We start from the raw sequence: 19,632 nt of genomic DNA, 5'->3' as shown, positions 1-19,632 counted from the left end.
ATTTCCCTTTATGCTTTTTCCATTGAGAAAAGTGTTTAATCATCTGTCACTACAAAGATTGGTGTATTATTACTCTTGGTGTGAAGAATTAAGGTGGAACTTTGATTGGTCCTAACTTAGGGTTACCAATCTTGTGTTTTCAGGTAGTAAATTCTTATCCATTTTAGTAGGGTTGTATAGGTTGTTTGATGAGTCTTTAGTAAACTTTCATTTTGATATCACTGTTGTTTGTTTAGGTCTTCTGCTGTTACTTGGATTTCTATGCATCTAGATTTTGATGTCCTTTCATAGTTTCACAAACTTTCTTGAAGTTGTTATTTTGTAGAAGAAAGTGCGATAATTTGTAGATTTTCATTGGAACTTCTTTTAGTACGGAATCTACAAGTTGATTGTATGGTATTTCATTTTTTTCTTGGCCTTTAGTTTACTGGTTTTTTTTTTTTATATATATATATTCTTGCTAAGCAAAGGTTTTCTTACCTTATAATCTTCTTGGAAGAAATGTGGGAGGTTGGGATGTGGCACCCTAGCAGTACCAGCTGAACTCGGCTGAGTCCCTGGTTAGGCTGGAGGAACGTAGAGAGTAGAGGTCCCCTTTTTCGTTTTGTTTCTTGTTGATGTCGGCTACCCCCCAAAATTAGGGGAAGTGCCTTTGGTATATGGATATGGATGGATAATCTTCTTGGTAGGGTATGGATAATCTTTAAATGTCATTGCAATGCTTACATTTTAGAAAAAATATTTTGAGTTGTTACACATTTCTGAGTAAAAGTAAAAAAAAAATATATATTCTCTTATAAATATACATGATCGTAAAATTATCAATCTGTATTAATGTTAAAAGTACTGTAACAGGAAAATCAATACTTTTGATTACAGTTTTGTAAATTGTTAAATTCAAGCATTTTAGAAGATCTGATTATGATTGTGAACATTCTATCATTGTTAATCAAATTATTTTTTCAACAGATGTAATTGGAAAGAAATAAAAAGGACTTTGGCCTCACCATTTAGCCTATGGTGAGCCATGATACTTAAGTGCTGAGAATTCAAGATCCAAGAATCAGTTTGTGTGATGAGAATAGGCAGAGGTGGACTTTCTCTGCCTGCAAGAATAAATCTTGGGATGGCAAGTCTCTGGTGAGTTCTCTTGGAGTTTGTGAAGCCTTTTTTTAGGTTGAATGTTAAAATGAATGAAGTCCATTTTCACTTGAGTCTCAGGCTTAGCTAAACGCTTGAGGGGAAGCCATTTCCGTTCTTACATCTCCCTTAGCAACCTAAGTAGCAGTTAAGTTAGAGAAGTCAAAATACAGTTAATGAGCTGAGACATGTAGTCTGGTTCTTCATGGAGGAGGGGTGGGAAGGGTACCAATTCTAACCAAAGACACTTCTTGGATATGTTAATTTCCTAAAGTTATCAGCAGGAGCGCATTTGAAATCGGGCTTGAATATAAATTGATATCAGATCATAATTTTCCAATATTTGCTTTGTAGATTTGAAAATTTCAGTATTTTACACTACAATATTAAGCCAAGTAGGCACTTCACTGATGAAAGTGTCTTCTAAGAGAGTTGATTTACTGCTCTTTTTTATTTTACTAGTATCATCCAATAAGCTAGCAGTATTTTTTCAATGGGTAATCTGGTGTTTTATACAGCATACTTGGAGATTATATAAGTTTTGTTTTCAGGCAGTTGTAAAAACCTTTTATGAATGCACTTGTATTTTTTTGCTGGTTACTCGACTACTTAGGCATTCAAAATTTTATTGTAAGATTGCAGCTTGTATTAATTATATCTTTGAGCATCCTTCAAAATAACACATAAATCAAAAACCAAATATGGACCGACATTTGAGTGCTACCTTGCTAAGAGTCATGGTTTTTAAAGATTTGGATATTTTATCCTCCCATTGATGTGTAAATTTTGACTTATCTCCCATGCAACCCCGAACTTTAGTCTTGTAAAACCTCCTATATAGAAACACCATGGTATCTTATAATTTCGCTATGAAATATGACACATGGAAAACAGTCATCAGAGCTCTGAATCAAATCTTTCAGTGTTGGGAGTTGCCCCATTTGAAACAGGAATGCCAAGTCATTATTATGCTGACAGGATTCCATAAACAGTGAGGGAAATATGCTTTATATTCAAATTTCATATTGAATAACCCCTAAGTGTCCTTGCCAGGTGTTATGCCTTGGCTTCGTTTCATACAATTCCAATCTGTATTTGAATTTCCCTTTATGCTTTTTCCATTGAGAAAAGTGTTTAATCATCTGTCACTACAAAGATTGGTGTATTATTACTCTTGGTGTGAAGAATTAAGGTGGAACTTTGATTGGTCCTAACTTAGGATAGCCCATCTTGTGTTTTCAGGTAGTAAATTCTTATCCATTTTAGTAAGGTTGTATAGGTTGTTTGATTAGCCTCTTGTAAAGTTTCATTTTGATATCACTGTTGTTTGTTTAGGTCTTATGCTGTTACTTGGATTTCTATGCATCTAGGATGCATTTTGTTCTCCTTTCATAGTTTCACAAACTTTCTTGAAATTGTTATTTTGTAGAAGAAAGTGCGATAATTTGTAGATTTTCATTGGAACTTCTTTTAGTACGGAATCTACAAGTTGATTGTATGGTATTTCATTTTTTCTTGGCCTTTAGTTTACTGTTTTTTTTTATATATATATATATTCTTGCTAAGCAAATGTTTCCTTACCTTAAAATCTTCTTGGTAGGGTACGGATAATCTTTAAATGTCATTGCAATACTTACATTTTAGAAAATATCTTTTGAGTTGTTACACATTTCTGAGTAAAAGTAAAAAAAATTATAAATTCTTTTATAGATATACATGATCGGAAAATTATCAATCTGTATTAATGTTAAAAGTACTGTAACAGGAAAATCAATACTTTTAATTACAGTTTTGTAAATTGTTAAATTCAAGCATTTTAGAAGATTTGATTATGATTGTGAACATTCTATCATTGTTAAACAAATTATTTTTTTCAACAGATGCAATTGGAAAGAAATAAAAAGGACTATGGCATCACCGTTTGCCCTATGGTTGGGCCATGATACTTAAGTGCTGGGGATTCAATATCCAAGAATCAGTTTGTGTGTGACGAGAATAGGCAGAGGTGGACTTTCTCTGCCTGCAAGAATAAATCTTGGGATGGCAAGTCTCTGGTGAGTTCTCTTGGAGTTTGTGAAGCTTTTTTTTTAGGTTGAATGTTAAAATGAATGAAGTCCATTTTCACTTGAGTCTCTCAGGCTTAGCTAAACGCTTGAGGGGAAGCCATTTCCATTCTTACATCTCCCTTAGCAACCTAAGTAGCAGTTAAGTTAGAGAAGTCAAAATACAGTTAAGGAGCTGAGACATGTAGTCTGGTTCTTCATGGAGGAGGGGTGGGAAGGGTACCAATTCTAACCGAAGACACTTCTTGGATATGTTAATTTCCTAAAGTTATCAGCAGGAGCGCATTTGAAATCGGGCTTAAATATCAGTTGATATCAGATAATAATTTTCCAATATTCACTGTATATTCTAAGAGAGTTGATTTACTCCTTTTTATTTTACTAGTATCATCCAATAAGCTAGCAGTATTTTTCTTTCAATGGGTAATCTGGTGTTTCATACAACATATTTGGAGATTATATAAGTTTTTTTTCAGGCAGTTGTAAAAACCTTTTATGAATGCACTTGTATTTTTTTGCTTGTTACTTGACTACTGTAGGCATTCAAAATTTTATTGCAAGGTTGCAGCTTGTGTTAATTATATCTTTGAGCATCCTTCAAAATAACCCAAAAATCATAAAAAGCAAATATTATGAACTGGCGTTTGAGTGCTACATTGTAAAGATTCATAGGTTTTAGGGATTTGGATATTTTATCCATTTTATCCTACCATTGGTGTGTACATTTTAACTTGTCTCCCATGCAACCCCGAACTTTAGTCTTAACTTGTAAAACATCCTATATAGAAACACCGTGGTATCTTATAATTTCACTATGAAATATGACACATGGAAAAGAGTCATCAGAGCTCTGAATCACATCTTTCAGTGTTGGGAGTTGCCCCATTTGAAACAGGAATGCCAAGTCATTATTATGCTGACAGGATTCCATAAACCGTGAGGGAAATATGCTTTATACATGTTAAATGCATGTGTAGGGAAAGTGCTGTGGAAATTTCAAATGTAGTTCTCACATGATGATTTGAGTGACTTTCAAGCTATTCTTGTGTGGGTTTGATTCTTCATTGAACAACTCTATCATCTCTTCAACTGAGTCTTTCAAGAACTCTCGTTGGTCTTTTGTCACCGAGGCAACTGTTATGTCGGATTGAACTTCCCAGGCAGTGGCCAAGCTGTTCTATTTCTCTTTTGCAACTCTCTTTGGATTATATTAGTCTCCTAGACAATTCTCTTATGGTTGAGTGTACAAGGCCATTTTCATACACTGATTATAGTTTAGCTCTGGTAACTCTTGTATGCTTGTTCAAGATTCTCTTGGGCAACACCCTTGCCATGGTTTCAGTTTCTTTTAGGTAACTCAGAAGCTGGTTCAATAATCTACATTCAACTTGTTATAGTAATTTGAGTCTCCCAGGCTCTCCAAAAACTTTTAGGATTATGCATGCGATTGTCATTTTGATAAGGAAAGTGGGACTTGTTTACTATTTGCAGATATATTCAATATATTTAGCTAATTTTCTTCAACAGTCCTCTTAGCTGTACAGGATGAGAACTCCTTTTGGAAGCCTGCACATTTTTACCATTAAGTTAGGCTAAGTTCAGTAGAAGCAGCAGCTTTCATGTACAGTAGTTACATCCCAGAGCAAACATATACACTCTCCTTACTGGTCAAAATTTCATTCCTTACAAGCTTATGTACTGTATTATCACTTGCACACATAAGAATCATATTCATGAGAAACCTAACTATATTGATCATAATTTTTTGTATTATCTTTACCATTGCTGAGTCTAGATCTTCCAGGACGTTCACTGCAGTCCTTTTGTATACTTCCTGTTAGAACTTGCATCACGTTAATTCTTCTTCAATCCCTTTACTTCCTATGTTGAGCCTTCCTGCAGCTCTTTTCCAGACTGTTTGCTCATCTGCTTTTGCCTGATTATTTTTGTCCCTTCTGTTCATGTCTAAACCATTACAATCTTTGAGATCTTGCTTTATTTTCTAGCTAGTGTACACCAGATCTAATTGCAGCTTCCTTAATCATATGATTTTTCCCCTGGACTTGACTTTAGAGCTTGACATTCTACTAAAGTCAAACTTTTTTTTTTTAAATGTCCCTCTTTATTGCCAGTTCCCATGATTCGAATTAATAAAGTAGTACAGGTTGCATCCAACCACAATGAATAATCTTTTTTAAATATTTAACTTAGCCGGTGAATATATAATAGCTGCTGCTCCAGCGGCTCGACAGAAAACACACACAAAAACTCGCGAGCGATCGCTATGAAGGTTGCGGGTGTGCCCACCAGCGCCAACTATCGGCCAGATACCGCATATACATTTAAACAGACCCAATTTTTTCTCTGTCGGCCTTAACGACAAGACGTATCAATACTCGCGTATAACCTGGAGTTTTCTCAACATATTTGGTGAAGTACTTCCTTTTGGTTTGTTGGTGAAGTACTTCCTTTTGGTTTGAGCTTTCGCAGTGCAGGTGTTTTATCTTCAACTTAAATCTTGAACTCTTTTTTGGATAGATTTAATTTTTGATGACTTTGGATTGTTTTTTGGACTTTCTTTGACTTTTAAATGGCCGACCCTTCCCTTAGTACGGAAGTGTGTTTTAGGCTTTTAGCATTTATCTTATCACGTTATAAATTAATCATAGATTTTCCTCTATATATTTTATATCTCAACCGCCTTTATTAGGCCTCTTCGATTAGCTTTCCATTTATAATAAACATCAAGATAAATTTTAATGATTTGTTTATATGCGACCTTTCCTGAGAGTAGGCGGTCCTAACTTGGAAACCGAAGTTAAACAACGTTGAGCCCTTTCAATCGTAAATAACTTTTACAGAGCAAATGATTTAAAACTTATTAAATGAATATTTTTTAGTAGATATTTTATGAAAGATTTTCTTTGAATAGTCTTCGTACTGTTTCAAAGATGAACTAACGTTTAGTTTATTTATGCTACGCAGTTTGCGCTCTATCGTTACGATAGAGAGAGAGAGTATCACGGTTTCACTTTGCAGAAAGAGTAAATCGATTCTGACGTTTTGTTCATTCATCTTTCAAAGCTTAAATGTTTTAAATACTATTTTAAAGGAACTTTTTAATTGAAAAACCTTTCAGTTTTTTTTTTTTCCTTTGGTCAAATAACCTGTTTATTGACGAAAGGTAAGTGGGTTCTTCTCTTCGGTGCGAAATCAAGAGAGAGAGAGAGAGATAGAGACGGAGAGAGAGAGAGGAGAGAGAACGTTCCGATCTTTATTCTCGTCCCAAGCGAGTAACGTTGTTCTCGAGTCAGTTTTTTACTCTCGTCCCTAGCCTCTGTACGGGGAGAAAGGATAAAACGTTTTTAGTTTTTATTCTCGTCCCAAGGCACTGTACGGTGAGAGATTGAAAACGTAGTTTTGAATGAACTAGTGTTTAGTCTCCTTCCCAGCCACTGATCTTTTTATCTTAAAATATGTTTACTGTTTTTTGCTTGTATTAATGTGCTTACATTATACGACTGATTTCGCAATTATAACCTTTTGATGAGGGTAGAATTGCGTGCTTCAGGTAGAAATCAGTTTTATTCATACCTAATGTGAATTGTTAAAAAATTTGATTTCAGTGAAATAAGTGCAAAACAGAAAATCGTAGTGATAAAGTGATAATTGCGCAAAGTGTTATCAGTGTTGCGACCGAGGGTTCGTCTGTTCGTGCCTGTCGTTCGCCTAGTCCGAGACCTCTTGCAAGCTCCCAAGCCCAGGGGAGAAGTAATGTCGTACGACTTATGGGTTCGAGAGGACTTGATCAGCGAACAGACGTTCCCTCTATGGTTTCAGGCGTGTCTCATCAACACCGCCCCTACCATAAGACGAGCGAGACGATTTTCTCCTCGTCATCCGAAGGCTTTTCGTATAAGAAACCGTGGAACAAGGTTTCGAGGCCCTTTAAGCGAAAGTCAGTCCTTTCAGGACAGGTCCAGCGTCCTGGTTTTAACTATTAGGACAGCTCTGACCCTATGCAGTCATCGGAAGACTGCTCGCCGCATAAACAAAAGCGTAACACAGGCTCCGAGAGTCTTTTTGTAGGCAAGGTTTTGCAGTCACAGACGTTACCCTCGTCTCTTACCGCAACCATTCCCGTTGATCCTAAATGGGTTGTACGGCAAGACATGCAGAATAAGCTTGCCTCTCTTATGGAGGACTATTCTGCTGAGCAGGTTCACGATGATCCTCGCCGCTTAGCTGATCGAGATCCTGGCCGTCAGCCGCCCAAACGAACCTTTGCTCGTCCTGTTGACGTTGACGTTACAAAGTCACGTCAGTCACGTTTTGTAGAGCCTCACTCGATGCAGTCCAGTGTTGACTTTCAGCCGCTTGTGGACGTTCAGCCGCTGCCGCATGCTCTTGTTGACGTTCAGGACGTTCGCCAACCAGCGAAGTTGACTTGTTTTGACGTTGAGCGTCAAGCACCGCAGTCAAGAGTTGTTTTGACTGCTCAGTCTAGGCAGTCAAGGCAGTCTCGAGTTGACGTCGAGCGTCCTCCCGCACCTGTTGGTTGTTGCTGGTCAGTCCTTTAAGCAGTTACATGACATAGATTCCTTGACTGCTACTGTTGCTCCTTTGCGTGTGGACTCTGCTTGTCAAGCATTGCCACCACGGCAGGTCTCTCCCTTGCTTGAGACTCGGCTATTGTCGGACAAGGTTCCTTCAGATGAGGAAGTTGCTGTTCCCCCTCCTACTGATATTCCCTTGAGGACTCTGTCAGACGGAGAGGAGCCTAAAGCTGCTCAGCCCTCTATGGACTTTAAATAAATCATGCTGATTTTTAAGGATCTTTGTCCGGATCTTTTTGTAACTGCTGCTCTTCGTTCGCCTAAACGTCAGAGTTTACACTAGGCCTAGCTACTTCGAAGCCGTTGTTTTATAAGCTAGTGCTCTCTCGCTCTTCTAAGAGAGCTTTACGTTTGCTAGGCGACTGGTTTATCACCAGGAGGAGTTTGGGGGAGACAGCCTTTGCTTTCCCTACTTTTAAGCTGGCTTTATAGAGCGAGAGTCTGATATGACACGGGAGAAGTTCTCGGCTTGGGAGTTCCTGCCTCTGCCCAGATAGACTTCTCAAACCTCATAGACTCTCCCTGGCGCCTGGCCATGAGACGCTCCAAGATTTTATGGTCGACTTCAGAGCTAGACCATCTCCTGTTAGGAGTTTTTTCGAGCGTTTGAAGTTTTGCTGTACAATTATGTCATGCATAAACAAGGCTTTCAGGGATGGCTCCAATGATCTGACAGCCACGTTCTCTGCAGGAACAAGTCCCTCAGGGATGGCTCCAATGATCTGGCAGCCATGTTCACTGCAGGAGTACGTAAGAGGCAAGTGCGCTCAATGTGTTCATTGTCAAGACAAACTTCACGATGAAGTCTACCAGGCTGTCTTGACAGCATTAATGGAAGGCGACTGGATGGTCTCTCTCGACCTTCAGGAGGCATACTTCCACATTCCTATACACCCGGATTCCCAACCATTTCTGAGGTTTGTTTACAGGAATGTGGGGGTACCAGTTTCGAGCCCTGTGCTTTGGCCTCAGTCCTGCTCCTCTCGTGTTTACGAGGCTCATGAGGAATATGGCAAAATCCCTCCATCTATCGGGGATCCGAGCCTCCCTGTACTTGGACGACTGGCTTCTCAGAGCATCGTCCAGTCTTCGCTGTCTGCAGGATCTACATTGGACGTTGAGTCTGGCCAGGGAGTTGGGACTTTTGGTCAACCTAAAAGTCCCAACTGATCCCATCCCAGATTATTCTATATTTGGGGATGGAGATTCGCAGTCCAGTTTTTTTTTCGGGCTCTCCGTCTGCCACCGAATAGAACAAGCCCTGCTCGAAGTCCAACTAATGCTGAAAAGAAAACTTTTGTTCAGTCAGGAGTTGGAACAGTCTCGTAGGGACTCTCTCATCCCTGGAGCAGTTTCTCACTAGGGAGACTACACCTTCTGCCTCTCCAGTTCCATCTAGCCTCTCACTGGAACTAGGACAAGACGTTAGAAACGGTATCATTCCCAGTCTCCGAACCAGTAAAGGCATGTCTGAGAGAGGGACTATCCCTAGCAGTCAAGAACCCAAACCACGTGTTGTTCTCAGACGCGTCGGACTTGGGTTGGGGTGCGACCCTGGACGGTCGGGAATGCTCGGGTCTGTGGACCTCAAGTCAGAAGAGCATGCACATCAACGGCAAGGAGCTATTAGCAGTCCACTTGGCCTTGATGATATTCGAAAGCTTCTTCGAAACTAAGTAGTAGAGGTCAACTCAGACAACACCACAGCTTTGGCATACATCTCCAAGCAAGGAGGCACACACTCCTTCACGCTGCTCGAGATCGCAAGGGACCTTCTCTTATGGTCAAGAAATCGAGGCATCTCCCTGTTGACGAGATTCATCCAGGGGGACTTGAACATCTTGGCAGACTGTCTCAGTCGGAGGGGTCAGGTGATACCCACGGAATGGACCCTCCACAAGGACGTGGGCAAGAGTCTTTGGACTACTTGGGGTCAACCCACCATAGACCTCTTTGCCTCCTCGTTGACCAAAAGGTTACCAATCTATTGCTCTCCAGTCCTAGATACAGAAGCAATCCACATAGATGCATTTCTACTGGATTGGTCTCTTCTGGACTTATATGCATTCCCACCATTCAAGATAGTCAACAAGGTACTGCAGAAGTTCGCCTCTCACGAAGGGACAAGGTTGACGTTGGTTGCTACCCTCTGGCCAGCGAGAGAGTGGTTCACCGAGGTACTTCAATGGCTGGTAGACTTTCCAAGAAGTCTTCCTCTAAGGGTAGATCTGTTACGTCAGCCCCACGTAAAGAATGTCCATCAAAGCCTCCCCGCTCTTCGTGTGACTTCCTTCAGACTATCGAAAGACTCTCAAGAGCTCGAGGCTTTTCGAAGGAGGCAGCCAGTGCGATTGCAAGAGCGAGGAGAGCTTCTACCATTAGAGTATACCAGTCGAAGTGGGAAGTCTTTCGAGACTGGTGCAAGTCAGCATCTGTGTCCTCGTCCAGTACCTCTGTAGCCCAAATCGCAGATTTTCTTTTACATCTGAGAAAGGTTCGCTCCCTTTCAGCTCCCACGATTAAGGGCTACAGGAGCATGTTGGCTTCGGTCTTTCGACATAGAGGCTTAGATCTTTCCAACAATAGAGATCTCCAAGATCTTAAGTCTTTCGAGACCTCTAAGGAACGTCGTTTGGCAACTCCTGGATGGAACTTAGACGTGGTCCTAAGGTTCCTCATGTCAGACAGGTTTGAGCCATTACATTCAGCCTCCCTGAAGGATCTCACCCTCAAGACACTTTTCCTAGTGTGCTTGGCTTCGGCTAAAAGGGTCAGTGAACTTCATGCCTTCAGTAAGAACATCGGCTTTTCTACAGAAAAAGCCACTTGTTCACTTCAACTTGGTTTCCTGGCCAAAAATGAACTGCCTTCTTGTCCTTGGCCTAAATCTTTTGATATTCCTTGCTTATCAGAGATCGTAGGCAACGAACTGGAAAGAGTATTATGTCCTGTTAGAGCTCTTAAGTTCTATTTAGCTCGTACTAAGTCATTACGAGGTAAATCTGAGGCATTATGGTGCTCAGTTAAGAAACCATCATTGCCTATGTCAAAGAATGCTTTGTCATATTTTATCAGATTTTTAATACGAGAAGCTCATTCTCACTTGAATGAGAAAGACCGATGTTTGCTTAAGGTTAAGACGCACGAAGTTAGAGCTATAGCAACCTCCGTGGCCTTCAAGCAAAATAAATCTCTGCAAAGTATTATGGACGCGACTTTTTGGAGAAGCAAGTCAGTGTTCGCGTCATTTTACTTAAAAGATGTCCAGACTCTTTACGAGGACTGCTACACACTGGGTCCATTCGTTGCAGCGAGTGCAGTAGTGGGTGAGGGTTCTACCACTACATTACCCTAATTCCAATATCCTTTTTAATCTGTCTCTTGAAATGTTTTTAATATTGTTTTTTTTTTGGTTGTACGGAAGGCTAAGAAGCCTTTCGCATCCTGGTTGATTTGGCGGGTGGTCAAAGTCATTTCTTGAGAGCGCCCAGATTAGGGGTTTGATGAGGTCCTGTTGTATGGGTTGCAGCCCTTAATACTTCAGCTCCTGGGAATCTTTCAGCATCCTAAGAGGATCGCTGGGCTTCGTGAGGAAGACAGACTAATAAGGCAGAGTAATCGTCTAAGTCAACTTCCTTACCAGGTACCTTTATATATTTGGGTTTTGTTATGATATAACTGTCAAAAACTCTAAGCATATACGCTGTAAACTTAATTAACTCTGGTCTCTACCCACCACCATGGGTGTGAATCAGCTATTATATATTCACCGGCTAAGTTAAATATTTAAAAATGATATTTTAATTATAAAATAAATTTTTGAATATACTTACCCGGTGAATATATAAATTAAAGGCCCCCCCTTCCTCCCCGATAGAGACCCAGCGGGATGAGAAAAATTGGGTCTGTTTACATGTATATGCGGTATCTGGCCGATAGTTGGCGCTGGTGGGCACACCCGCAACCTTCATAGCGATCGCTCGCGAGTTTTTGTGTGTGTTTTCTGTCGAGCCGCTGGAGCAGCAGCTATTATATATTCACCGGGTTAAGTATATTCAAAAATTTATTTTATAATTAAAATATCATTTTTATCTAATACTGTAATTGTATGTTTTCATTTACTAGTAGGTTAGCTTTTTGTTTACATTTATTTCAAGTTTGTGTTACTACTTATTTTATGCAGGGATTGCAACTTATTAATTTTCTTGTTTATTCCTTTTTGTGTTTTCCAAGTGTTTTAAAATTATTTAATTTCTTGTTTATAATTATTTACATTTCTTTTACCCCCCTTTTATTACATTTGGTATACAGTACAAAGTTATACATCTTTCCTATGGCAACTGTGTGGCTATTTTACCATCTGTACTTCTTGCTTTCATTCCTTCCAGTTACCATAAACTTTGTTACAGTGAGGCAGACTTAAGATCCTCTCCTCTCTGCTGCATTCTTCTACAGTCTCTCTCTCAAATGCTGTTGCTGCTAAGTGGTCACCTGTGGAACACCTCCCAGGGGTCTCCTTTCATACACTTTTGTATCCTCCCCATTACTGTGATAAACAAGAGAGAACTTGACATATGGTATTGTAATAGCCATCTAATTGTTCGTCTCTGTACTCTGTCAGATAGATGCCTTCCCAAGAATCTTGAATTTACTTTTCCCTTAGTTGCTTCATATCCTTCTTACAAAGACTGCATCTCGTGTTGACTTTTGTGGCATGAAGACAAACTGATGTGCTGATTTAAATGAAATGTCTCAGCCTTTTCTTCAGAACTTTCTCCAATGTTTTTATATACGTAAGTAGCCTTCTTCCTCAATGATATCCACATTGGAGTGCCTCAATTTTTCCTTTATACAGTATAAAGAATTATTATTGCAAGACTGTTGTCTCACTCTCTTCTCTTCTTTGGCAGGTGTTCAGGTATTCTAAAAACCTTGTGGAAGACTGTCTATTCTACAGCTTTTAGTAAACCTTTTTTATATTCTAGATTTTCTTGGTACTTCTCATCATCTTAAGTACAGGTCTGCTTTTTTATAAATCCTCTAGTATTTTATTAATTGATCTTATCTTGCCTAACATCCCTAGGTCATATTCAGGGTTTTCATTAAGAACATTAAAAAAATACAGTATTGCCTCCATTATTACTATCAAACTTATTTTTCCAATATTCATTTCTTATATGCTTTAGCCCTACACATCATTTATATCTTTGTTCAGCCAATTCATAATCATGGTTATTTTATCTCCTTTGCTGAATTGATGTTTTGATTCTATTCCTCCCAACTCCTCTACTTTTCCCCTTACTGCCATCATTATTGCATTCTTACCACCATCGGTATTGTCATCCTTTACGTGTCTATATCCATTTCCGTATCTGTTCTCTTTCAGAGCTTGAAAACTTGCTTATTCTACCACCATGTTTATATACCTTCCCCAATCTTACATTAAGTAGACCCTCTGCTGGCTTTGTTTTCTTACAGCAGCTACCATTAACTGCATTTTGGTACTGCATTTGCTGACACAGTTAATGTTTTTTCTATATCTGATGCCTGTCCTGTTTATTCATTAATATACCTTTTTTCTTTACTTTCTGCTTATTGTTGAATCAACTCCTAGAATTTACATTATGATTGATGTCTTCACTTTCCAGCTTAAGATCGATCTGAATTCAGCTTTTACTCATGTATTTCATTAACTTATCTTGTAGCTTGCTAGACATTATTTTTCAATAACTGAACCTAAAATTTGACAGAATCTCAGTGCTGTACTGTATATCCCTCTAGATGTTACTTTTTTTCTGAGAGAGATTTTCTTTATATGATTCTCAAAACCAAATGGACCCTCTCCTACCATTATATCTTCTGACAGTGGATATATTAGGTGAAATATTTTAATTCCTAAAGTAGATATCACTGGACTTTTATGTAGGTTTTCTTTAATCCAATGCATTCTGTAAATAATTTATAGCACTTTAAACTTTGGTAGACCTTAACTTTGGGTAGGGATATTCCTGTTGCTTTTTAACACATTATTATCACATACTCAGGATATAACAGTTGATGCTATTGAGATGTATGTTATCTCAAGCATTATTCCTTTCATATAAACATAGCCTTTGTTATTATATCTCAAAACTTCAATGGAACGTGGTTACCTTGCCTTATAAAATACATTCAGATCTTGGCCACATTTGACAAAGTTCTCATTTGAAGCTCAATCTCTTCTTTTTAGTGCAAATTACTTGTAAAGGTTCTTTATTTATACATTAATAGCATCTTATTTTGAGCTTCCCGTAGAGTCTTTCTTCCAAGTAATTACTGTAACTTTTTGCTCTATTCACTGGATTAGCCTCCTTTAACATTATTCAATAGCTTTTATTAAACTGTTGAGTGTCAGTGACTATAATCAAGCAGTCGATATCTGGATCAAAACTGTGGTTATATGATACAAGGTGATGTTTTACAACATTCTGTTTCTGTATTGGTGCTATTTGTAAAATTTATCTTTGCTCTCTGGGAAGAGGAGTTTTGCTTGAGTATTTCAGGGGGCTTATATTTTTCTTGGCTGGCTGTTTGGCAAGACAAGTGAATTTGTATTTGGTATTATTTAAAATAAGATCATTTATATGCATTTTACTAAACATCTGCATTTGGTTCACTCTGAAGATTTTCATCTTTTATGTTAGATAGGCGTTAAAATAATTGCCTTTTAGATGCATCACTAGATATTTTTTTTTTCATAAAATTTTGTGTAAAATTTTAGCAAAATGTTGGTGAAAACATTGTGGCTGCGGCTGCATAGACTTTGAAGATTATTCAAAGTATCACTTCAAAGTTTACATTGAGGCTCACGTTTATCTTTTTGCTGAAATTAAATATTTTATCCTACAAATCCCAGTACCATTTGTGTTCTTGAATGTTTGCTTTTATGAAGACAATTCAGTAGTGACTAGTTTTATGCTAGCACATTTTAGTTCTTGGTATTTTTTTGAAGTCTCTCCAAGATAAGATATTGTAATTTGGTAGTAATTTAGTTTATCTTTCAGTATGTTGCTGTATGGATGATTATATGATTTTGGACGTTGGTCGAGATACCAATTTTACGAATTCTAGTATTTCATACTAATGTGAAAGTCTTAAAATCCATTGAAAGCTTGTTTGCACTGCCTCTAAAACATTTTATATCTTTGCTTCATTGGACAAACTTCTCACTCCACTGGAAATGCCTGCTGAAATTTTCTGTTTTTGTATTTATATTGTCCTTAGGTTTTTATCAGGGAAATTTGATATACTGTACTGTGTCATTTGGTGGTTCTTTATTCTGAGCTTTCTGTGCAGTTTTGTTGTGATCATTTTCTGCAAATCTTTACTTCTTGAACTAGGTTGGCATTCCTTGCATAAATCTATCGATTTTGGTAAACTCTTGAGTTTGCGTAAATTGGTATTGAGCAATTTTGAATCATGGTAAATGAGCAGTTATTTTTTTGAAACTGCTTTGGTTAAAGTATTCTTGTACATAGTTTAGCAAATGAATATTGACTTTGGCATACTGTCGAGTGCAAAGGTATCCTCGTAATCACTTCACAGGTAGAGAGATTATCAGGTATGGGGCATTATCATCATTGCTCTTTAGGAAGTGGTTTTTTTATCATTCAATATTTGTTTACTTATTTTCTTCCTGACTGTTTTATCAATAGTTTTTTTTTCACTTTCTTGCCTAGGACAGAAATATACTTTATTTGGTCATAATTACTTCTGTACAGTAATGGTTTTTGTGCTTTATTCAGAGAGAAGTTAAAAGCAATTTATTTTAGTCACACCCAGAATCTTATTTTTCATGTTTTTATGGAAAACGGATTACATTTAGACACAAATACTGTGGCAGAATTTACATTATCTTAAGGTTTCCACTGGGTTTCAGCATTTTCCTTTTCTCAAGAGGAAATATTTCCTATTAAAATTACGGTGCTGGTAGTATCCTTGGATTTATCCTTTCATGTTGACTGTCATAATTATTGATATATTATCTTAAGGATTCCACTGGGGTTCAGCATTTTCCTTCTGTCAAGAGGAAATGTTTCACATTGAAAATTCCGGTGCTGGTAGTATCCTTGGATTTATCCTTTAATATAGACAACAATGCCATAATTATTGATTTATCCAGCCATTCCTTTACATGATGCATAATGTTTTTAGAATTTTTCTCAATAGGAGATTATTATATCACATTTACTTTATACTTAATCATCCAATTAAGTATGTTATGTCTTCTTGGATGTTACATAATAATTATGTTGGTTTAAATGGTCTTAAATATCAGAATTATATCAGTTGAAGTAGTCTTGAATATTACAATTATGTCAGTTGAAGTAGTCTTAAGTGTAATATTTAAGACGACTTTTAACCAACATATTGCAATAGTTAAGACAACTTAAACCAACATGAATATCATGTAATATCTAAGAAGATTTAACAGACTTAATTGGATGATTTGAGTATAAAGTAAATGTGATAATAATTATTGTCTATTATGAACAATTCTAATTACATTATGCATCATGTAAAAGAATGCCTGGATATATCAATAATTATTGCATTATGTCAGTTTAAGTTACATATTACAATTATATCTTGTTATCTTAAATATTTTGAATGTTTTATGGCATGCTACATTTGTGGATCATATGTAGCATGTTCCTTCAGATTTTTTAAGATGGCCTCATGTTTTATTGCACAACAAATTAACACAAGAGTTCATAGCAGCACTAGTGAATTGTATGGTTGTGTTAAAACAGTGTAGTTCAAGATTCCAAAAGTAGTAAGATTATTGATATCATAATAGAGTATGTTCTCATATTGCCTGAAAAATGTGGGGGGATTTGTATTCCTTGGAACTCTTGTTTGGAATGGGTTTCATTCTTGGTTATGAGGCTGTAAAGGTGAGTCCTGAAATATACCACTAGGGAGGATGTTGGATAAGTATGAAAAAAAAAAATTTAATTTGTAGTGTAGAGTCTCAATCATCAGTCTGCATTATTTGGTATAAAATTATTACTTAAGAATTTTATTCACTGTTACTAAAACGTGCAATTTAGAATGAGTAGAAGTCATTATTTACATATGTAAATAACTGTACTGCTCTTTTTAGACCTGTTTAAAGTTTTATATACATAATTTGTTTATTGTACAGAAAATTAACCTAGGTTCTGTTACTTGTAAGAGTGCATAAGAGCAATTATAACTGACAATTCTACTTTACATTTAATTCTACTTTTACTTTCATCATTGAAATGTATTGTTTATACATTAAACTTGCTTTGAATTTCAGTTAATTTTTTTCGTTGTAAGCTCTAGGATTTTGTACTACTGTACTGTATTGCTAATTTCTTTAAAACCGTTCAATTTCATAATTAGACTTGTTGATAATGGCCGACTGAAAAATTAAATGTGAGTAAATCAGTGACTGCTGTCTATCTTTGTTTCAGCCTGAATTTGAATATATTAAATAAGAAGAAAACAACCGAAACTGAGATGTTCCACCTGAAGAAATCAACCAAATCAAGAAATGAATTCAATTAAACATCTCCGCTTTAATTGAATTCAAACAAAACATGATCAACATGAAGCAATCGACCAAAACCCCCTGAGATGATCCACATGAAGGAATCTACCAGAAGCTGACATGATTTGCATGAAGGAATCTACCAAAACCCGAGAAAATCTGCATGAAGGAACTGAACAAAACTGAGATGCTCCAATGAAGAAATCAACCAAATGAAAAGAAGTTTGCTCTAACATTTGTCCACCCATCACCCTCTGAGTGTTTAAGAGCTACTATATTCTTTTATTGGAGTGTAATAGGTGAACATCTTCCTTCACTGATTTTCTACACTAGTTTGGTGTTCTAAAATAACTTTGTAAACTTCTACACTGGTTTGGTGTTCTAAAGTAACTTTGTAAACCAAAGATAGACAAAGCATTGCTGAAAGAAAACAAATCTATAAACTCCCAATATCAAAGAGGGATAAAGAAACAGTAGTGGTATTCAGGTACAGTTTTATTTGTCTTTCATAAAACATTTTTTAAAATTCTGCTTCCAAGTATAATTTTACATTATATGTATTTAGTTCAACGAATAATATCTATCGAGAATTTTCTTCTACTTCATGACCTGAAAAATTTCTTTATCTGTTATAAAGTACTTTTTGCATGTGCAATTAATCATTAAATGAAATTCTCACCATACTTAAATACTGTCTAGAAAGGTTTTAATCACCAAATACAGACAACTTTTCTTAGATGCTGGGAATTGTGTTGTAACTGCCAAGCTTTCTAATAACTTTAAAATCTTCATTAATTTTATCTTAATATGACTGGTAATTTACATACATTTAAATGTTTAGTTAGTTTATCCTACATAGTTCTTTGACAATATTTAATTGCTACCAAATGACATTCGACTATTGCAACATACACCGCAAATTGTCATGAAAAATTTAAACAAAGGTATTAATGACCAAAACTTAAACTTTCATTAACCTTACTGCTATGCCAATAGACTTGTTACTTATCTAGCGATGATTATATTTTACCTACGAATTAACAACTCTAAAATCCTAACATCTACTTTGTGAAAATTTCACATGCTCAAGAATAACGATTTGAAGTACATTCCTAAAACTAGACACTCAAAAGAGTATTGCAGAAGTTTAAGATTTACCCAACTCAAAAAACTAGACACTCAAAAGAGTATTGCAGAAGTTTAAGATTTACCCAACTCAATGTGCAAAACTATACCCTATACTGCAAAATTAACTGCTTATAAAGTTTACTTTAAAGAAAAATCTGAATATACATTACTGCTACCTTAACCTTCAGCCTCCTAACTGGCTGGGGCATTTTAACTTGAAATATTGCTACTGGAGACTGAAGATATGAAGGATATTGTTTATCCAACTGAAGTTAACAGCTTCCACATTCACTGCCTATCGTTGCATCCATCACTATTGAATTGGCAAAGATTCATCTTGTAGAAAATATAACCGGTCATGCTCTCTGAATGTCGTTGATAAGATTAATGTTGCCTGGATCGTTTATGGAAAATGTTAATACCAAATTGTTAAATATGGTTAATAAACATTTTCATTCTAATAAGGTTGACTAACCCTGAAGATTTCTAAATACATAACATTTAAAGCTTGGGACAACCTAGGACCTCTTACCACTAAGATGACTAAAGCAACATTAAATATTCAATAAAGGCTTCATTGTGGAATATGTAAAATTAAGGATTACTATTTTTAGTAGTGTACTAATTTGTCACCAAATCGGGAACAAAGGACATTTCGTCCCCTCCTGTATCCCATAGCATTAAACTATTGTACCAAAAAAGCTAAGGCTATAAATAGATTGGAAGTATTTTTACCGTTATATTTAATGACTAAGTTGAAACATTTCAGAATTATTGTTGTGACATTATTTTTTCGGGTCATAGTTTTTTTAAAAAAGTACAAAAAAAAATATTTTTAATATTTTACCATTAACTCATGAAAGGTATACAAACTTACTGCTTTTTCATATTTCCTTCAGTGAAAACACTACTGCATCTCTTAACACAACAATGATTAAATACAGTAATATCTAAATAAATATACCTCGCAATTTTTTCATTCACGAAAAAATATTTCATCAACGGTATTAATGACCAAAACTTTCATTAACCTTACTGCTATGCCGACTTATTACTTATCTACCGATTATTATATTTTACCTCAGAATTAACAAATCTAAAATACTAACACTAATCTAATTTTGTG

The 19,632-nt window shown here is 36.5% G+C and overlaps 1 protein-coding gene and 2 long non-coding RNA genes across 5 annotated transcripts in view; 2 read left to right on the top strand and 1 right to left on the bottom strand.

Moving 5' to 3' along the window:
* Nucleotides 1-17,375, top strand: part of LOC137627885 (uncharacterized) — a 28,948-nt gene extending 11,573 nt beyond the window's left edge. Inside the window, exons 3-4 of one of the 2 annotated variants that reach the window (XR_011041239.1) lie at nucleotides 3,021-3,194; nucleotides 17,302-17,375. This is a non-coding gene — a long non-coding RNA (uncharacterized lncRNA). Of the gene's footprint in view, nucleotides 1-969; nucleotides 1,536-3,020; nucleotides 3,195-17,301 lie in introns of those variants that run through there. The other variant, XR_011041238.1, reaches the window with a different exon arrangement.
* The window catches only part of LOC137627882 (uncharacterized), a 492,086-nt gene that overhangs the window by 102,357 nt on the left and 370,097 nt on the right, over nucleotides 1-19,632 (top strand). The gene's annotated exons all lie outside the window — the stretch shown is intronic.
* The window catches only part of LOC137627884 (uncharacterized), a 213,126-nt gene that overhangs the window by 162,642 nt on the left and 30,852 nt on the right, over nucleotides 1-19,632 (bottom strand). The gene's annotated exons all lie outside the window — the stretch shown is intronic.

This window comes from Palaemon carinicauda, chromosome 35 (genome assembly GCF_036898095.1).
Source record: "Palaemon carinicauda isolate YSFRI2023 chromosome 35, ASM3689809v2, whole genome shotgun sequence".
In the NCBI taxonomy this organism is placed as follows: Eukaryota; Metazoa; Arthropoda; class Malacostraca; order Decapoda; family Palaemonidae; genus Palaemon; species Palaemon carinicauda.
The sequence above is the reverse complement of the archived record's forward strand: the minus strand, read 5'-3'. Positions and strand labels throughout refer to the sequence as shown.